This window comes from Triticum dicoccoides, chromosome 3B, assembly GCF_002162155.2.
Source record: "Triticum dicoccoides isolate Atlit2015 ecotype Zavitan chromosome 3B, WEW_v2.0, whole genome shotgun sequence".
Lineage (NCBI taxonomy): Eukaryota > Viridiplantae > Streptophyta > Magnoliopsida > Poales > Poaceae > Triticum > Triticum dicoccoides.
This window is the reverse complement of record NC_041385.1, coordinates 717,371,772-717,382,653: the sequence shown is the minus strand read 5'-3', so window position 1 is coordinate 717,382,653 and position 10,882 is coordinate 717,371,772.

Genomic DNA, 10,882 nt, shown 5'->3' with positions numbered 1-10,882 from the left:
TGGGACATCCCAGCTTCACAAAACTAAAAAGTGAGAGTTGCTCTTATTTATACTTGGATTGCCACCGCTAAAGAAAACTGTTCAGCCTCATGACCGTGACTTACCGATACGCTCCTATCGCTCCTCCTGTATCCCTCCAATCCATACACTAATGGGCCGGTTTTAGCCGGCCAAAAGAGTTACTGAACAGGCAAGAACAATTCTGCCAGGCCAAAATGGTACGAGAAGCTCCCGCTCGAGCCGAACGCATGTTGATCGCCACGGGAAGTTGGAAGCCAGGAAAAGAAGCCAGATGGCAGATATTGAGAAGCTTGGAGAGTTTTAGAACATGCCCTAAGTTGGCATCAGTGGGACTCTTCTCGAAAACATCTGAAAGAAATGCGAGATGTGAAGAACAATAACACTCAAAGAGCCCTAGCCGATGGTTTCCCTCGTTTCCAAAGGTTGTTTTAGTATCGCATGAGAGAACCAACAACATGCCTACATTCTGAAGCTGGTGTATTCAAAAGTTTTTAAAGTTCATGTTTTCCTTGCCAATTGGACTGGGCTATTTTGACCTCTCATTGTCCGCAGATGTCTCCATGGACAAGAGGGGTCAACCCCTATTTGTTCGTCCCCGTAGTCGTCCCCACCATATCCAAACGCTCAAATTCATTCAAATCATGCAATGTCTGAAGGAAATATGCCCTAGAGGCAATAATAGACTTGTTATTTTATATTTTCTTATTCATGATAAATTTTTATTATTCATGCTAGAATTGTATTAGCCGGAAACTTGATACATGTGTGAATACATAGACAAAACACTGTGTGTCCCTAGTATCCCCCTACTTGACTAGCTCGTTGATCAAAGATGGTTAAGTTTCCTTGCCATGGACATGTGTTGTCATTTGATGAATGGGATCACATCATTAGTAGAATGATGTGATGGACAAGACCCATCCGTTAGCTTAGCATAATGATCGTTCAGTTTTATTGCTACTGCTTTCTTCATGTCAAATACATATTCCTCCGACTATGAAATTATGCAACTCCCGGACACCGGAGGAATGCCTTGTGTGCTATCAAATGTCACAATGTAACTGGATGATTATAAAGACGCTCTACAGGTATCTCCGAAGGTGTTTCTTGGGTTGGCATAGATTGAGATTAGGATTTGTCACTCCGAGTATCGGAGAGGTATCTCCGGGCCCTCTCGGTAATGTACATCATATGAAGCCTTGCAAGCAATGTGACTAATGAGTTAGTTGCAGGATGATGCATTACGAAATGAGTAAAGAGACTTGCTGGTAACGAGATTGAACTAGGTATGAAGATAACGAAGATCGAATCTCGGGCAAGTAACAAACCGATGACAAAGGGAATGACGTATGTTGACATAGCGGTTCGATCGATAAAGATCTTCATAGAATATGTGGGAACCAATATGAGCATCCAAGTTCCTCTATTGGTTATTGACCGGAGAGGTGTCTCGGTCATGTCTACATAGTTCTTGAACCCGTAGGGTCCGCACGCTTAATGTTCGATGTCGATATGTATTATATGAGTTATGTGTTTTGGTGACCGAAGTTTGTTCTGAGTCCCGGATGAGATCACGAACATGACGAGGAGTCTCGAAATGGTCGAGAGGTAAAGATTGATATATTGGAAAGTATTATTCGAACACCGGAAGGGTTGCGGAATGTATCGGGTACATATCGGAGTACCGGAGGGGTTACCGGAACCCCCCGAGGAAAGTTAAGGGCCATATGGGCCATAGGAGGGAGGCACACCAGCCCACAAAGGCGTGGCGCGCCCCCTACCAGGGAGGAGTCTGAATTGGACAAGGGGCAGAGGCGGCGCCCCCCTTTCCTTCTCCTTCTCCCTCTCCTTCCCCCTTCCCCCCTCCGGTAAAAGGAAGGGGGGCCGAATCCTACTAGTACCCCAAGTAGGACTTCTTCTACTTGGGGGTGCGCCTAGGGTCGGCCTCCTCTCCCTCCCTCCTTTATATACAGGGGGCTCCCCTAGAACACACATCAATTATTCCAAGCCGTGTGCGACGCCCCCTCCATAGTTTACGCCTCTGGTCATATTCTCGCGGTGCTTAGGCGAAGCCCTGTGCGGATCACATCACCATCATCGTCACCACGCCGTCTGCTGACGGAACTCATCTACTTCCTCGACCCTCTGCTGGATCAAGAGCTCGAGGGACGTCAGCCCGCTGAACGTGTGCAAAACTCGGAGGTGCCATATGTTCGGTACTCGATCGCTCGAAACGAGAAGACGTCGACTACATCAACCGCGTTAAGCAAACGCTTCCGCTTTCGGTCTACGAGGGTACGTGGACACACTCTCCCCCTCTCGTTGCTATGCATCTCCTAGATAGATCTTGTGTGAGCGTAGGAATTGTTTTGAAATTGCATGCTAAGTTTCCCAACAGTGACATCTGAGCCAGGTCTATGCGTAGATGATATGCACGAATAGAACACAAAGAGTTGTGGGCGGTGATCTTCATACTGCTTACCACCAATGTCTTATTTTGATTCGGCAATATTGTTTGATGAAGCGGCCCGGACCAACCTTACATGACCACGTTCATGATACCGATTCCATCGACAGACATGCAACTAGTTTTGCATAAAGGTGGCTGGCGGGTGTCTGTTTCTCCAACTTTAGTCGAATCGAATTTGACTGCGGCTGGTCTTTGTGAAGGTTAAAACAACAAACTTGATAAATCACCGTTGTGGTGTGCCGTAGGTAAGAACAGTTCTTGCTAGAAGCCTGTAGCAGCCACGTAAAACTTGCAACAACAAAGTAGAAGACGTCTAACTTGTTTTTGCAGGGGCATGTTGTGATGTGATATGGTCAAGACATGATGTGATATACGTTATTGTATGAGATGATCATGTTTTATAACAGTTATCGGCAACTGGCAGGAGGTTGTCGCTTTATTGTATGAAATACAGACGCCATGTAATTGATTTACTTTATCACTAAGCGGTAGCGATAGTCGTAGAAGAAATACTTGGCGAGACAACCATGACACTACGATGGATACCAAGGTGTCAAGCTGGTGGAGATCATGACGTTGCTTTGGTGATGGAGATCAAAAGCACAAGATGATGGTGGCCATATCATGTCACATATTTTAATTGCATGTGATGTTTATCTTTTTGCATCTTATTTTGCTTAGTACAACGGTAGCATTATAAGAGGATCCCTTAACTAAAATTTCAACGTAAAAGTGTTCTCCCCGAGTATGCACCGTTGCAGAAGTTCTTCGTGCTGAGACACCACGTGATGACCGGGTGTGATAAGCTCTACATTCAAATACAACGGGTGCAAGCCAGTTTTGCACATGCGGAATACTCGGGTTAAACTTGACGAGCCTAGCATGTACAGACATGGCCTCGGAACACTGGAGACCGAAAGGTCGAATGTGAATCATATAGTTGAAGGAAATATGCCCTAGAGGCAATAATAAAGTTATTATTTATTTCCTTATTTCATGATAAATGTTTATTATTCATGCTAGAATTGTATTAACCAGAAACTTAGTACATGTGTGAATACTTAGACAAAACATATTGTCCCTAGTATGCCTCTAGTTGACTAGCTCGTTAATCAAAGATGGTTATGTTTCCTAACCATAGACATGTGTTGTCATTTGATGAATGGGATCACATCATTAGGAGAAAGATGTGATGGACATGACACATCCATTATCTCAACATTATGATCGTTTTAGTTTCATTGCTACTGCTTTCTTCATGACATATACATGTTCCTCAGACTATGAGATTATGCAACTCCCGAATACCAGACGAACACTTTGTGTGCTACCAAACATCACAACGTAAAAGGGTGATTATAAAGGTGCTCTACAGGTGTCTCTGAAGGTGTTTGTTGGGTTGGCATAGATCGAGATTAGAATTTGTCACTCCGTGTTTGGGAGAGGTACCTCTGGGCCCTCTCGGTAATGCTCGTCACTATAAGCCTTGCAAGAATTGTGAATAATGAGTTAGTTGTGGTATGAAGTATTACGGAACGAGTAAAGATACTTGCTAGTAACGAGATTGAACTAGGTATGATGATACCGATGATCGAATCTCGGGCAAGTAACATACCAATGACAAAGGGAACAACGTATGTTCTTATGCGGTTTGACCGATAAAGATATTCATAGAATATGTAGGAGCTGTTGGAAATATGCCCTAGAGGCAATAATAAAAGGATTATTATTATATTTCCTTGTTCATGATAATTGTCTTTTATTCATTAAATAATTGTATTATCCGGAAATCATAATACACGTGTGAATACTTAGACCAGATACGTCCCTAGTAAGCCTCTAGTTGACTAGCTCATTGGTCAACAGATAGTCATGGTTTCCTGACTATGGACATTAGATGTCGTTGATAACGGGATCACATCATTAGGAGAATGATGTGATGGACAAGACCCAATCCTAAGCATAGCACAAGATCGTGTAGTTCGTTTTGCTAGAGCTTTTCCAATGTCAAGTATCTCTTCCTTAGACCATGAGATCGTGTAACTCCCGGATACTGTAGGAGTGCTTTGGGTGTACCAAACGTCACAACGTAACTGGGTGACTATAAAGGTGCACTACAGGTATCTCCGAAAGTGTCTGTTGGGTTGACACGGATCGAGACTGGGATTTGTCACTCAGGATAACGGAGAGGTATCACTGGGCCCACTCGGTAGTGCATCATCATAATGAGCTCAGAGTGACCAAGTGTATGGTCACGGGATCATGCATTATGGTACGAGTAAAGTGACTTGCCGGTAACGAGATTGAACGAGGTATTGGGATACCGACGATCGAGTCTCGGGCAAGTAACATACCGTCTGGCAAAGGGAATAGTATACGAGGTTGCTTGAATCCTCGACATCGTGGTTCATCCGATGAGATCATCGAGGAGTATGTGGGAGCCAACATGGGTATCCAGATCCCGCTGTTGGTTATTGACCGGAGAGCCGTCTCGGTCATGTCTGCATATCTCCCGAACCCGTAGGGTCTACACACTTAAGGTTCGGTTACGCTAGGGTTGTATGAATATGAGTATGCAGCAAACCGAATGTTGTTCGGAGTCCCGGATGAGATCCCAGACGTCACGAGGAGTTTCGGAATGGTTCGGAGGTAAATAATTATATATAGGAAGTGCTGTTTCGGCCATCGGGAAAGTTTCGGGGTCACCCGGTATTGTACCGGGACCACCGGAAGGGTCCCGGGGGTCCACCGGGTGGGGCCACCTATCCCGGAGGGCCCCGTGGGCTGAAGTAGGAGGGGAACCAGCCCCTAGTGGGCTGGTGCGCCCCCCTTGGGCCCCCCTGCTCCTAGGGTTGGAAAACCTAGGTGGGGGGGGGGCACACCACTTGCCTTGGGGGGCACTCCACCCCCCCTGGCCGCCCTCCCCTTGGGAGATTGGATCTCTCAGGGCCACCCCCCTGGGGGCCTATATAAAGGAGGGCAGGGGGGAGGGCAGCCGCACCCTTGTGTCTTGGCACCTCCCTCCCCTGCTACACCTCGTCCTCCTCCTGCAGCAGCTTGGCGAAGCCCTGCCGGAGTTCTGCTGCATCCACCACCACGCCGTTGTGCTGCTGGATCATCATCAACCTCTCCTTTCCCCTTGCTGGATCAAGAAGGAGGAGACGTCATCCGCTCCGTACGTGTGTTGAACGCGGAGGTGCTGTCCGTTCGGCACTTGGTCATCGGTGATTTGGATCACGACGAGTATGACTCCATCATCACCGTTCTCTTGAACGCTTCCGCACGCGATCTACAAAGTGGTATGTAGATGCAATCTCTCTCCCATGACTCGTTGCTTAGATGAACTCATAGATGGATCTTGGTGAAGCCGTAGGAAAAATTTTAACTTTCTGCAACGTTCCCCAACAGGAGCCAATATGAGAATCCAGGTTCCGATATTGGTTATTGACCAGAGATATGTCTCAGTCATGTCTACATAGTTCTCGAACCCGTAGGGTCCGCACACTTAACGTTCGATGACGATCGATATTATGAGTTTATGTGTTTTGATGTACCGAAGGTTGTTCGGAGTCCCAGATGTGACCACGGACATGACAAGAGTCTCGAAATGGTCGAAACATAAAGATTGATATATTGGAATGCTATTTTGGACACCGGAAAGGTTGCGAGTGGTTCGGGCATTTTTCTGGAGTATCGGGAGGTTACCGGAACCCCCTGGGGAGTTAATGGGCATTAATGGGCCGTGGTGGAAGAGAGGAGGAGGCGGCCAAGGTGGGGGCGCCCCCCCCAAGCCCAACCCGAATTGGGAAGGGGGCCGGCCCCCCTTTCCTTCTCTCCCTCTCCCTCTTCCTTCTTCTCCTACTCGAACTAGGGAAGGGGGGAAACCTACTCCTACTAGGAGTAGGACTCCCCCCCTTGGGCACGCCATAGAGAGGGTAGGCCCTCCCCTCCTCCATTCCTTTATATAAGGGGGAAGGGGGCACCCCATAGACACACAAGTTGATTGTTTAGCCGTGTGCGGTGCCCCCTCCACAGATTTCCACCTCGGTCATATCGTTGTATTGCTTAGGCAAAGCCCTGCGTCGATAACTTCATCATTACCGTCATCACGCTGTCGTGTTGACGAAACTCTCCCTCGACCTCAGCTGGATCTAGATTTCGTGGGACGTCACCGAGCTGAACGTGTGCAGATCGCGGAGATGCCGTACCTTCGGTGCTAGGATCGGTCGGATCGTGAAGACGTACGACTACATCAACCGCGTTGTCAGAACACTCTGCTTACGGTCTACGAGGGTACATAGACAATACTCTCCCCTCTCGTTGCTATGCATCACCTAGATAGATCTTGCGTGATCGTAGGATTTTTTTTGAAATTACTACGTTCCCCAACAGTGGCATCCGAGCCAGGTCTATGCGTAGATGTTATATGCACGAGTAGAACACAAAGAGTTGTGGGCAATAATAGTCATACTGCTTACCAGCATGTCATACTTTGATTCGGCGGTATTGTTGGATTATGCGGCTCAGACTGACATTATGCGTACGCTTACGCGAGACTGGTTCTACTGACGTGCTTCGCACACAGGTGGCTAGTGAGTGTTCGTTTCTCCAACTTTAGTTGAATCAAGTGTGGCTATGGCCAGTCCTTGTTGAAGGTTAAAATAGCACACTTGACGAAAATCATTGTGGTTTTTGATGCGTAGGTAAGAACGGTTCTTGCTAAGCCGGTAGCAGCCACGTAAAACTTGCAACAACAAAGTAGAGGATGTCTAACTTGTTTTTGCAGGGCTTGCTGTGGTGTGTTATGGTCAAGGCATGATGAGATATAAATTGTTGTATGAGATGATCATGTTTTGTAACAAAGTTATCGGCAACTGGCAGGAGCCATATGGTTGTCGCTTTATTGTATGCAATGCAATCGCCATGTAATTGTTTTACTTTATCACTAAGCGGTAGCGATAGTCGTAATAACAATAGTTGGCGTGACGACAACGATGCTACGATAGAGATCAAGGTATCGCACCGGTGACAATGGAGATCATGACGATGCTTCGGTGATGGAGATCATGAGCACAAGATGATGATGGCCATATCATGTCACATATTTTGATTGCATGTGATGTTTATCTTATTATGCATATTATTTTGCTTAGTATGGCGGTAGCATTATAAGATGATCCCACACTAAATTTCAAGGTATAAGTGTTCTCCCTGAGTATGCACCGTTGCGACAGTTCATCATATCGAGACACCACGTGATGATCGGGTGTGATAAGCTCTACGTTCAAATACAACGGGTGCAAGCCAGTTTTTGCACACGCAGAATACTCGGGTTAAACTTGATGAGCCTAACATATGCTGATATGGCCTCGGAACACAGAGACCTAAAGGTCGAGCGTTAATCATATAGTAGATATGATCAACATAGTCATGTTCACCATTGAAACTACTCCATCTCACGTGATGATTGGACATGGTTTAGTTGATTTGGATCACGTGGTCATTTAGATGACTAGAGGGATGTCTATCTAAGTGGGAGTTCTTAAGTAATATGATTAATTGAACTTTAATTTATCATGAACTTAGTCCTGATAGTATTTTGCATATTGTGTTGTAGATCAATAGCTCACATTATAACTTCCCTATGTTTTTTATATGTTCCTAGAGAAAACTAAGTTGAAAGATGATAGTAGCAATGATGCGGACTAGGTCTGTGATCTGAGGTGTATCCTCATTGCCGCACAGAAGAATTATGTCCTTGATGCACCGCTAGGTGACAGACCTATTGCAGGAGTAGATGCAGACATTATGAATGTTTGGCTAGCTCAATATGATGACTACTTGATAGTTTAGTGCACCATGCTTTACGGCTTAGAGCCGGGACTTCAAAAATGTTTTGAACGCCATGGAGCATATGAGATGTTCCAAGAGCTGAAATTGGTATTTCAGACTCATGCCCATGTCAAGAGGTATGAGACCTATGAGAAGTACTTCGCCTAAAAGATGGAGGAGAATTGCTCAACTAGTGAGCATGTGCTCAGAATGTCTGGGTACTACAATCACTTGAATCAAGTGGGAGTTAATCTTCCAGATAAGATAGTGATTGACAGAGTTCTCTAGTCACCATCACCAAGTTACTGGAACTTCATGATGAACTATAATATGCAAGGGATGACATAAGCGATTCCAGAGATCTTCGTGATGCTAAAATTGATGAAGGTAGAAATCAAGAAAGAGCATCAAGTGTTGATGATTGACAAGATCACTAGTTTAAAGAAAAGGGCAAAGGGATAGAAAGGGAACTTCAAGTAAAATGGCAAGCAAGTTGTCTCTCCCGAGAAGATTCCCAAATCTGGACCTAAGCCTGAAACAGAGTGCTTCTACTGCAAAAGGGAAATGGTCACTAGAAGCGAAACTGCCCCAAACAATTGGCGGATAAGAAGGATGGCAAAGTGAACAAAGGTATATTTGATATATAGGTTATTGATGTGTACCTTACTAATGCTCGTAGTAACCCCTGGGTATTTGATACTTGTTCAGTTGCTAAGATTAGTAACTCGAAACAGGAGTTGCAGAATAAATAGAGACTAGCTGAGGATGAAGTGACGATGTGTGTTGGAAGTGGTTCCAAGATTGATATGATCATCATCACACACTCCCTATACTTTCGGGATTAGTGTTGAACCTGAATAAATGTTATTTGGTGTTTGCGTTGAGCATGAATATGATTAGATCATGTTAATTGCAATATAGTTATTCATTTAAGACAGAGAATAATTGTTATTATGTTTGCATGAATAAAACCTTCTATGGTCATACACCCAATGTTGATGGTTTATTGAATCTCGATCGTGGTAATACACATATTCATAGTATTGATGCCAAAAGATGCAAAGTTGATAATGATAGTGCAACTTATTTGTGGCACTGCCGTTTGGGTCATATCGGTGTAAAGCGCATAAACTCCATAAATATGGATTTTTGGAATCACTTGATTATGAATCACTTGATGCTTGCGAACCGTGCCTTATGGGAAAGATGACTAAAACTCCGTTCTCCGGAACAATGGAACGAGCTAGTGAATTATTGGAAATAATACATACCGATGTATGTGGTCTAATGAGTGTTGATGCTCGTGGCGGGTATCATTATTTTCTGACCTTCACGGATGATTTGAGCAGATATGGGTATATCTACTTAATGAAACACAAGTCTGGAACATTTGAAGAGTTCAAAGAATTTCAGAGTGAAGTGGAGAATCATCGTAACAAGAAAATAAAGTTTCTATGATCTGATCGTGGAGGAGAATATTTGAGTTACAGTTTGGCCTTTATTTAAAACAATGTGGAATAGTTTCACAGCTCACGCCACCTGGAACACCACAACGTAATGGTGTGTCTGAACGTCCTAACCGCACTTTATTGGATATGGTGCGATCTATGATGTCTCTTACCGGTTTACCACTATCGTTTTGGGGTTATGCATTGGAGATAGCTGCATTCACTTTAAACAGGGCACCATCAAAATCCGTTAAGACGACACCTTATGAACTGTGGTTTGGCAAGAAACCAAATTTGGGGCTGTGATTCTTATGTGAAAAAGCTTCAACCTGATAAGCTTGAACACAAATCGGAGAAGTGCGTCTTCATAGGATACCCAAAGGAAACTGTTGGGTACACCTTCTATCACATATCCGAAGGCAAAATCTTTGTTGCTAAGAATGGATCCTTTCTAGATAAGGAGTTTCTCTCGAAAGAAGTGAGTGGAAGGAAAGTAGAACTTGATGAGGTAATTGTACCTTCTCCTGAATTGGAAAGTAGTTCATCACACAAATCAGTTCTAGTGATTCCTACACCAATTAGGGAGGAAGCTAATGATGATGATCATGAAACTTCAGATCAAGTTACTATCAAACCTCGTAGGTCAACCAAAGTACCATCCTATTCTGGAAGTCATGTTACTAAACCATGATGAACCTATGAACTATGAGGAAGCGATGATGAGCCCAAATTCCACGAAATGGCTTGAGGCCATGAAATCTGAGATGGGATCCATGTATGAGAATAAAGTGTGGACTTTGGTGGACTTGCCCGATGATCGGCAAGCCATATTAAATAAATGGATCTTCAAGAGGAAGACAGACACTGATAATAGTGTTACCATCTACAAAGCTTGACTTGTCACAAAAAGGTTTTCAACAAATTCAAGGTGTTGACTACAATGAGATTTTGTCAACTGTAGCGATGCTTAAGTCCGTCCAAATCATGTTAGCAGTTGCCATATTTTAAGAATGGATTTCTGGAAGAAGAGTTGTATATGATGCAACCAGAAGGTTTTGTCAATCCTAAAGGTGCTAAACAAAGTGTGTGAGCTCCAGCGATCCATCTGTGG